General features: G+C 38.3%; 1 protein-coding gene across 1 annotated transcript in view; it reads right to left on the bottom strand.

Moving 5' to 3' along the window:
* Positions 1–7,407, bottom strand: part of elfn1b (extracellular leucine-rich repeat and fibronectin type III domain containing 1b) — a 61,112-nt gene extending 53,705 nt beyond the window's left edge. Inside the window, exon 1 of the mRNA XM_026929006.3 lies at positions 7,101–7,407. The gene's annotated coding sequence lies outside the window, so the exon portion shown is untranslated. The remainder of the gene's footprint in view (positions 1–7,100) is intronic.
* Between the last annotated feature and the right edge of the window lie 3,769 nt (positions 7,408–11,176).

Genomic DNA, 11,176 nt, shown 5'->3' on the forward strand with positions numbered 1-11,176 from the left:
AACTATACACCTTATAACTATACACCCATATAACTGTACACTCGTATAACTGTACACCTTATAACTGTACACCCATATAACTGTACACTCGTATAACTATACACCTTATAACTATACACCCATATAACTGTACACTCGTATAACTATACACCCATGTAACTGTACACTCGTATAACTGTACACTCATATAACTGTACACTCGTATAACTGTACACCCATATTACTATACACTCGTATAACTATACACCTTATAACTATACACCCATGTAACTATACACCTTATAACTATACACCCATGTAACTGTACACTCGTATAACTGTACACCCATATTACTATACACTCGTATAACTATACACCTTATAACTATACACCCATGTAACTATACACCTATATAACTGTACACTCATATAACTGTACACTCGTATAACTATACACCCATGTAACTGTACACTCGTATAACTCGTAAATCCAGATCCTAAATAAGAATGTTTGAAATGTGTAAAGCTGGAAAAGATGACAAGTATCACAAAAATAAGCCAAAATATCATTGTTGTTGTGATCCTAGTGTTTGAAACGTGTGTGTGTGTGTGTGTGTGTGTGTGTGAGAAGCCATGAGAACTTCTTGGAAAGGCGATCGATAACCGTGGGTGGACGTGACCGGTAAACTTAATTATCTTCTTTCCAACATTAAATATATTACTGCTTTGGATTTGGATTTTATTTTCCCAGAAATATCAGCGAGGTAGGAATAAGTGACTTCTTCATTAGTCTTGGATTAGAGAGCCATGTGTGTTTCAGGAGTGTCAGCTTCCAGTCCTACAGAGACATCTTCTGATTCAACAAATTCAGCTCCTGAAATCATTTGGGATTGTCTGATTGGTTAAAGTGAGTGGATTCGATTAGTCAAGACTTGGATTCCAAGCACCAGAAAGACACACAGCCTTTTATAGTCACATTTACACAGAAGCCCTGAGCCACACGTCGATATTTCGACAAAATCTTTTAATAATAATGTGAATTAAGTTGAGATATTGACATGATATCTTAAAAATGAATTATTTGGTCAAAATAAAGAGTTATTAATACAAAATAGTCTAAAATAATAACGGTATCTTGAAATGATGAGACAATAGTTTGAAATAATGAAATCTTTAGTAAACATAATATTTTTAAATAATGGAATAGATAATAACATTATGGACATACTAGTTATTTAGTCAAAATAATGAGATGTTAACTCATATTTTTGAAATAATTCAATAGTACGTCAGAACACTGTTAATATCTTCACATAATGTGATAATAAGTCATAATAATGTTTGTTGATTTATCAAGATATTAAATCAAAATAACTACTTAATATCTAGAAATAAGAGATAAAGCTTAACTTTAAGCTTAAAAGTAACCGTACAGCTGTACGTTCTGTTTTTAGTCTTTTAAGTTCATTTTTGTTATTGTTACAAAAGCGCTGACACTGGAGACTCCTTCCATAAATGTTAAATAAATATCTTTCTTATTTTAAGAAAACTTTAACAGATCTATGTGGAGCGTCTGCGGTACACGTCCCTGTGGATGAGCTGCAGCTACCTTCTGACTAATCAGGTACGAGAGTCCGTGGTATAAATATATTTCAGTCGTGACATATGATAAAATAAGACTAAATTGATGTCACAGTGCCAAAACAAATCTCAGAATAATCCGCAGCAGCGAGGCGATAATGTGAGCTGGAAAGTGAAATGTTTTGACAGAGGAGCGTGACAGGACCGCCCCACCTCTCACTGATCCAGGTGTTAGAAAATCACTGCGGATTCCGAGGTAAGGAAGGAAAAGAACAGCACTTTGATTTTCCTTATCAGCAGGCTTTGGGTAGTGGGCCTGCAGCAACGCCGAGCAATAACTCTGTGATTACAAGTTGCGTCTGTCATCGCAATCTTAACGTGACACTAACAAGCAGAAGCTCGAGCTGGGGAATAAGCCCTCTTATGAGCTCTGAGCCTCGGCGCTGTTTCATGCACAGCATCTGTAATGAGCAAAAAAACGCCTACATCCTACATCCTTCATCCTACATCCTTTATCCTTCATCCCACCTACTACATCCTTTATCTCACATCTTACATCCCACCTCTTACCTCCCATCTCCCACCTCCTACCTCCTACATCTTACATCCCACCTCTTACCTCCCATCTCCCACCTCCTACATCTTACATCCTACATCCCACCTCCTACATCTTACATCCCACCTCCTACATCCCATCTCCTACATCCTACATCTTACATCCCACCTCCTACATCTTACATCCCACCTCTTACCTCCCATCTCCCACCTCCTACATCTTACATCCTACATCCCACCTCCTACATCTTACATCCCACCTCTTACCTCCCATCTCCTACCTCCTACATCTTACATCCTACATCCCACCTCCTACCTCCTACATCCTACATCCTTTATCCTACATCCCACCTCCCACTTCCTTCAACCTGCATCCTACATCCCACCTCCTACATCCTTCATCCCACGCCCCACGTCCCACGCTGCAATGTTGATCAAAGTCAATGATGACATTGACTCACACCTTATGCTAACCTTGACAGGATTAAAAACGTCATTGCACTTTGAGAGGTAAATTATCTGGTGTCATGGCTGGCACTGAATCAAACTGAGTGTCAGAGTGTTTTTACGGTCTATAAGATCCTGCAGGTACAGAGTGGCACAAGTAATGGTGTAGAAATTTACAAATTAGTTTAGCTGATAATTGATTGGAATTAGTGATGAACAATAACAGGTCTTCTGTACTATTCAAACAGGATTAGTTTTCTGGACATGTGTGTGTGTGTGTGTGTGTGTGTGTGTGTCTGCAGTGTGTACCTGCGCTAGGAACTCAGTAACTTCCCTCAAACCCCCTGGAAGTGTCGCTTCTCTGACATGGCCTGTTACACCTCGTCTAGATTTTATTGTTTTAAACTTTGGGTTTTGATAGAAAAGAGAAAAGAGCGAGTGTTTCCTGGAGCATCTTTATATTGAAGAAAAAATGCAAAAAAACATCTTTTCCCACATGATATTATGCAATCGTTACCAACTTGTCAGTTCAGAATTCAGAATCCGTAATTTTAACACTTCTTGTTGTTATTATTGTTGTTGTTGTTGTGTTGTTGTTTTACTTTCACTGTTGAGCTATTGATAGATTTTAAATAGTGATAACATCTAAAATATTAGCAGTTTTAAAGCTAAAATCATGAAATTTCTTCTGTTTTCTGAATATTAACTAAACTATGGTTTAAACTGTGGCTTGCGGTTTTGAGATCTTTCAAAAAAAACAAAAAAACACCACAATTAACTTCCTACACCCCAAAGCCATAATACCCCCTAAAACACCCACATGGTCCATTAACACATGAAGTTTAATACCCAGAGGAGTTCTCTGGACTCCAGCAGTGTTTATCTCCCAGTTCTCTTTAGTTATTTTCCTTTCAGTCTCGTATAAAGTGTTAAAGGTGCCCTGGTGCACTGGTTAAGGCTCAGTAAGGCCACTCTCGGGTTCTTAATGACAGCAGAGAGCCGTTTCACGCTCGACCCTGAGCTCTGACCCTGAGCTCTGACCCCGTCTTCATTCCACTTCTTCACATGTACAGAGAACACATTCAGTTTCTCTTTAACTAACCCGAGCCTTCAAGTTTCACTGCTTAACATTTCCAAACTTTAAGTCTGAGCTCCAGGTTTGATTTCACTGTAGACTGGGTTGATTTAGTGCCTTCATGCTGATTTATTTATTAATCCATTTTCCAGATAAACACTTGACACTGATGTTTACTTCAGCTGCCTTTTTTTTTTTTAAATAAATCTGCAGAATGAGTCTTATCTGATAAATAATTTGTCAGCGTAGATTAACATTGGTGTGATATATGAGTGTCAACCATGAAATTATAAAAACCAAAAGATTATTATTATTATTGTTATTATTATTATTATTATTATCATCATAAAATAGCAAGTATGGAGTATTTGAATGTATGTGAATAGCTTGGAGAGGAGCAGAAATCAGGATAATCATTTATATTATAATGATTTTTAAAAATGTGATTTGGACGACAGCTTCTCCATAAGTGTGTGCAGGAAAGGGTTAAATCCACTACATCTCAATACAGCAAACAGCCTCTGGGTATTTTATAATGTTTGACATAAATGTCACATGCACTATGCTCTATAAACAATTACAAGTGAACATACAATACGCATACGCAAACACTTCCCTTCAACAGCAGGCAGCGTAAACAGCGATGGTAGATAATCCTCCAAAAACAATCATTATGAAGCGATAAAGCGTTCGGTTTCATTAAGGATTTATGTCTCACTGTTCCTTTAAACTTCTAATTTCATGTAATATCATGAATACTGCAGCCTATAGCGCATTTCTCATGTCACACACTGAGAAAGATTCGAATTTGTGAGAAAAAGATGAAAAAAACAGTGAGACGAGTTTTAGTAGCTGCTTTTACATCTTTACTGCCAGAATGAATGATCTTTCTCTCCTACAGTGTGGGAAGCAATTGTTTCTGAATCCCTGAAGGACTGGGCAAGGAAGTGTGTGTGTGTGTGTGTGTGTGAGAGAGAGAGAGAGGGAGAGAGCAAACCAAACTACTGAAGCTCTTTTCTGCAACCTAGCATTTGAGTAAAAAAAATGCATATACCGCGGAATAAAGAGTGCACGTTCTGCAATTTATCATAAAGTATAACAAAAACTACATGGAAGAATGCATTACCTTACTAAAAGTTCAGATAAAATAAATAATCCTGATGTTTCCTCTGCTGCTAAGTAGCAATACGCAGTAGCCAAGCCTGTAAGGAAATCTCATTAGCGTTTAAAAGGAAGTGAGAATTAAATCATTTTTATTTTACTCCATCAGCTTATGAGCGAGGAACGCTTGCACTGTAAGACCTGTGCATAAAGACGACAGCAGCGATAGACATATCAATTCATAGAGCCGAGAGTCTGTGCTTAAAATGACCTCCGTGATCCACTGGAAGGGTCTCTTGGGTCATGCTGAAGATGCTGGTGTCAGAATGGATTGTACTTTACACCAGTTGCAGTGCTGACAGTCACATGCAGTAAGGCTGCTCATTATTCGGAGTCTGTGACTTCAGTTTAAAGGTTACGTCAGTATTTATGTGTGGAAAGTTCCTGGTATTCAGAGTCGGTTACGCAGCTGCCGAACTCCACTTTCAGATTTCAGTAGAAGCGTCTGAGACGGGGTTTTCACTAGCGTCTAGACCACCGCCTTTAAACACAAACACTCAACTTTAAACCAGAAAACAATCAGGGATAGAAAATGTGGGAAACAGAAATCGTGTCTTTTCTCTCTTTGTTGTTAAATGTAATATGCTGTAACGCAAAATCAGTTTAAAAGTGAAAAATTAAACACTAATATGATGATATATGAATGAGAAGATCTAATACGAGTCTTTTGTAAATGTATTACTGCATGAATAGAGCTAGTTGTAATTAACACATTAATCACTGGTTTATTTTAACAAAATGGCTTCCGCACTCATTATTCAGCAGCACGTAGAATAGCACTTGATCCAGCGCATCCTGTTATTTTACATTTTATTTCGATTATATTTATATGGAGCTCTTATAGTTACTCAAGCGCAACTTAATGAAGCAACGAGACACTAAATCGAGGTGATGAGAGATGCTGTAGTGGGTGTTTTGTTATTATTATTATTGTTGCTATTATTGTTATTATTGAACCTCAAATATCATTGGTTGTGTGCACCTTAGCTCCGCCCATGCTGCTGAATTTGTCCACATTTGCTAATTTAACCCTTGTATTTTATTATAGTAAAACTATTGATTTTATGAACAAATTAAGACAAATTAATGCAACAGTTCTCAAGCCGCTAGCTCCGAACACACACATATTTACTTATAGACTTGTTGTTTTGATATTTTATCAGTGTTGAGTCACTGCAAATGGTGGATGTTGTTATTCGTACATTATTGCTGTCGAGGTTTTTACAGCTTTAGTACATTTTAGCACTTACATTCTGTACACGCACGAGTTGCTTATAGACCGACTGCATCGTTTAGATCTGCTGGAGCTGAGCTAGTGACAACCAATCAGGCGCACCCTCATTTGCATGACCCCAGGGACTCATGGGAACTGTCAATAAGATGTCCTGCTCTATAGAAGCCTCTTTTTTTTCTTTCTGTTATGTAATCATCTCAGTATCTCAGTACACACGGACGCGAAACTGGTTTGTCGTCCGTGTTGATTTTTTTTCCCCTCACGTTTAAATACTTTGGCAAGATCAACACCTGCGCTCTCACTGTACCTCACAAACACCATCAACGGTGAGATTTATTTGAATTTTTATTTTAATTGCGTTAATTATTAACGTAGGTCATTTTTAGCAGAGCTGCTCTGCTGCTGTCCGAGGTCCTGAACCGACACCAGGTTCACCTCAGTGCTAAGCTGTTCCTGTTGAATCCACTCAACTTTTCCATCACTCCATACATTCCCTGAGGATGAGGAGGCGAGGATGAAGAGCGCTCTTCAGTTCTGCTCCATTATAAAAGGATGAGTCGAACACATGAATCAGGAGCAAATAAAGAAAGAAAGAAAGAAAGAAAGAAATGAACAGCTAAGTCATGAAAGCAGGATGAGCTTGGGGTTGATGTGTGGCTGTGTGTCTCTGTGGGCCACAGACTGCATGTACAGACCAGCATGCTTCTGCAGAATGGGTGCTGTGTGCTGTGCAGCTTGCTGTGCAGCTAAAAGACACGCATCGGTGTGTAATGGAGGTCGCTGGAGCTCCTAAACAGACGCTCGGAATAACTTTGAATACTAATTTCCTTGCGTCAGGTTAAACAGGAGGCGCAAATGTTCCCTGGAGCGCGAGGAAATCTGGGGAAATGCGCGGACATGAGGATTGCATCGATGCACCACAGCTGCTTTTTCTTCTCATCTTCTAATCGATCATCATCATCACCATCATCATCATCATCAACATCATCAATAACAACAATGCTCTGCTAGTAACATGCACCGGATGATCAAACCGCAAGCGTGTAGATGTTCTGACTGCGTGCTTACCTTCAGAGCTGTGCTTCTGGAAGTTCTGTACATGTTCCCATGCTCAACACTGCGTACTGTGTGTGTGTGTGTGTGTGTGTGTGTGTGTGTGTGTGTCAGCGTGTGAAGACCCTCCGTATAGATTCTTGCGCACTTGAAAAGTCCAGCACTGCGATCCCGTGTTTTTTTTGTTTTTTTTTTATTAGTCTATAGACTCGCCACTGCGGCAGCCACAGATCTCCCGCATGCACCCCCGCACCGCGCGCCGCTTCCCCGCACACTGACACGCGCGCGACACTTCACCCGCGTTTCGGGCTTTTTTGGTAATTTTTTTTTTCCTCCACCTCCCTCCCTGCGTTAATACTGCTCTGTGTGTGTGTGTGTGTGAGAGAGAGAGAGAGAGAGAGAGAGCACGGTCTTCCGTGTGAGACTTACAGCACACACACACACACACACACACACACACTCAGGGTCTTACCCTTATTTACTGCACCTTTAATATCTGTTCACCTGGATATAATGTGGATACAGTCACCTTTTAATAAATAAAGATTTAAAGCTACACTAAAGGTACTAAACGTGTGTTCATGATGGTACCGGAACCCCAGCAACAAGGAGCAGTACAGTTTAGTACTCTTTATTTCTCAGAGTGTAGAGAGGTACTATCATCTGACAGGATGACCCTGTAGTGCACCTGAGAAGGTGTGTGTACTTTACCTTTAAAGGGTACTAAAGGCGTACCCATGATGGTAACATCTTAGCAACAAGGAACAGTACAGGTTAGTACTCTTTATTTCTCAGAGTGTATAGCGGTACCGTCATCTTATGAACCTGTAGTGCACCTGAGAAGGTGTGTGTAGTTAACCTCTACCTTTTAAAGCTTTAAAGTTAAACTACATGCACCTTTCTCGGTAAAAGAAGCACACTAAAGGTACTAAACCTATACCCAAGACGGTACCAGATAGAGTGTAGGGTGGTACCATCATCTTTTAGTGTATGTCGTTCACCTGGGAAGGTGTGGAGTGTGTAGTTTACCTTTAATAACCTTTCAGAATGTACCTTAAATTCTTTCTACATACTAAAGGTACTAATCATTTACAGCTAAAAGATACACACTAAAGGTACTGAATGTGTACCCGTGATGGTACCACCCCAGCAACAAGAAGAGTACAGTTTAGTACCCTTTCTTTCTCAGAGTGTAGGGTAGTGGTACTATCACCTAATGCACCTGTAGTGTACCTGGGAAGGTGTGTATCCTTAATAACCTTTTTAAAATAAAGCTAAATCTATATCAAGGTGTAATTATGTACCTTACATTATTGTTACATACTAAAGGTACTAAACGCGTCCACTTGATGGTACCGATAATCTAAACCGTACCATCAGTAACCACAAAGCAGCGTCCGCCGTACACGTCTCTGTGAACGAGCTGTTACTATAGAAACGATAACGTTTGAGAACGAGCGCATTCATATAAACCTGCGAGGTAACAATGAAGAAACAGGTGAGGACGAGAGGGAAGTGGAGGTGAGAGAAACAGGAAGTACGCACAGCAGGGGACGCACTGTGGGAGTTTCAGTCCGAGTGTGTGTTTCTGTGCCTCAGTGTCCCGCTTTGTTGTCCAGCAGTTAACTTCACACAGCTTTTTGTCTTTTTCTTTTTCTTTTTTACAGTGGATTGCTCTGACTCTAAGGGAAGTTCAATAGCTGTGAAATGGCTTCTGTTGTACTGTACGAGAGTCATTTACGTTACAGAATATAGAAAGATAATAGCTGATGTTTTGTACAGACCCACTCCTGACACGAGGAAGTCTTCACAACAGACGAGTTTATCACGAGTCTTCTCACTAACATGACAAGCTGCATTTTCTTTTGTCTTATTATCTTCAAGAGAGAGAAAATAGAGAAGCTGCTAATAGACAATAGAGAACAGGAGCTAACTTGCTTCACCAACATTCCACAACATGTAATGTAACTATAAACGGATAAAAAGTATATAAAAATTGTAATAGTTGGCAAATTTCTGTGGTAATAGAGGAAATTGTTATAGGAAAATAATGAACGTTGGGACTATACGCTGCCCTGTTGATGATTATTTTCCTGTTACAGCACAGCGCCATGTGTTTTATTCCTTAGACACAGCACTTACACACTGAATCTCACAACTTCAACAGCAAACATATTTAATCCTGTTCACAGTTTATTCTGCAGAAGGATTATTAATCAGTAATTATTCGTAGCTGTGACAGTGGAAGCTGTGAGTTGTTATTTTTTCACCAGATGAATGCAAGGGCATTGCAATCCAAAGCACCAAAATTTAATGTACAAAAAAAAAAAAAAAAAAACAATATTCTGAAATAATTCAAATCTGTTTATATTCTTATGGCTCTGGCTTTCTCTCTGTTTTTAAGAAATTACAAAAAAAAAAAAAAAACTCAGCTAGTGCTTTTGCTTTTACAGCGCCATGTTTATTAAATCAGCGGCCTGAATGTTTAAGAGCCTGAGATTCAGTCACAGCACACAGCTGCCGTTATTATCAGACACAGCGCACCATTCGCTCTTATTCTGTCTACTGCTTTTTATTTTCATTTCTGTTTTTATTTACATTGGTTATTTTCTCAATAACGATGATGATGATTGTTGTTGGTTTTATTGATGTTGTTGTTATCTTAAGCATTTTAATTAATAGTTGTTAATATTTGTTTTTAATTACATACATATACTGTATATAGCTTGAGCATTTTTAAATTTTTAGTATTATTTTTATTATTGCTTAGGCATTCTTTATTATTATTATTATTATTATTATTATTATTATTTTTTTTTTTTTTATTGTTGCTTATGCATTCTTTATTATTAGGTTTTTAAATATTTGCTTATTATTATTATTATTATTATTATGCATTTTCTTAAAATAATTATTTGCTTTTCTCTTTTGCACCTTTTCATGTTATTATCTTAGTATTTTTGATATTTATACTTAATTATTCTGTTTTGACTCTTTGTGAAGATGCTCTGAGAGAAGGTTAACTGTGGATGGATTTTAACTGATGGATTTGATAAAATAAAATTATCTTCATGTCACAAAGAGAAATCTTTAAACATTATTCAGAATCAGAAAGATCTAGATGCAGATCCGGTTCTGTATCTCACCAGGTGTTGATGATATAAAGGGGTTTTTAACGTGACGTCTGCTGGACACTCAGTTAAACATCTCCAATAAAATAAAAGTCCCCAGACCATTTCCATCACAATGTGCAGTGAAGTCAAGATGCCATTTTAGAATTTACTTTTTATCCTCAAGGTCAGCAATGGTTCAGAAAGTGTTTAGCTGATAGAAGAGATAAGACTCTTCCTTGGCTCCAAGTTCTGCTTAAAGTCAACAAACAGCCACTATCACATAATGACTTTTGTCCCACAGGTCGTGTTTGGAGAAGATGTTGGCTTTTCCACTAGCTGATATTATACAGAGAGAAGAGAAAAGGGTGTGATGTTTATTTTTGGACTTCATTGTTCTGAGCTCAGAGCTTTGACTGAAACAGGGCTAAACTGTCTTTTAAATAAACAGCTAAAGTAGGACAGATTTTTCTCGGAGAGTATTTTGCCTCGGGTGTGGAGACAAACTCTGGATGAAGACAAACTACAAACAGATCAGATGACATCTCAAGATAAGTCTAAACATCTAAAAGTTACTATTGACCTCAATATTAATAATCATGTCTTTAATATTGACCTCAAATAGTGTGTGTGAGTGTATTTACAACCAAAAATATAAGTTTCAGCGTGACGTATTGTGATTACATCAAACTGTCAGACACTCGAGTCGATATCATGCAAGAAAAATGCGCTAAAGCTCAAGATCAGAATCGAGCGTAACTGAGACACGCCTCTGTTTTAGACAAACTCCGCCCCCATGTGCGTAACTCTCACGCAACTTCTAACTCGACTCTGAATACAGCCTTATGTCTGTTACTTGTTGCTGCAAATACCTGTTATAGCTATGCAGTGAATGAACGTGTTTATGATTATGCATTCCCTTCATTTCTGAGCTATAGTAATGATTGTTAAAGAATTACGCAAAGCCGTAGCTGTGACACT

Source organism: Pangasianodon hypophthalmus, chromosome 26 (assembly GCF_027358585.1).
Source record: "Pangasianodon hypophthalmus isolate fPanHyp1 chromosome 26, fPanHyp1.pri, whole genome shotgun sequence".
NCBI classification, from domain to species: Eukaryota; Metazoa; Chordata; class Actinopteri; order Siluriformes; family Pangasiidae; genus Pangasianodon; species Pangasianodon hypophthalmus.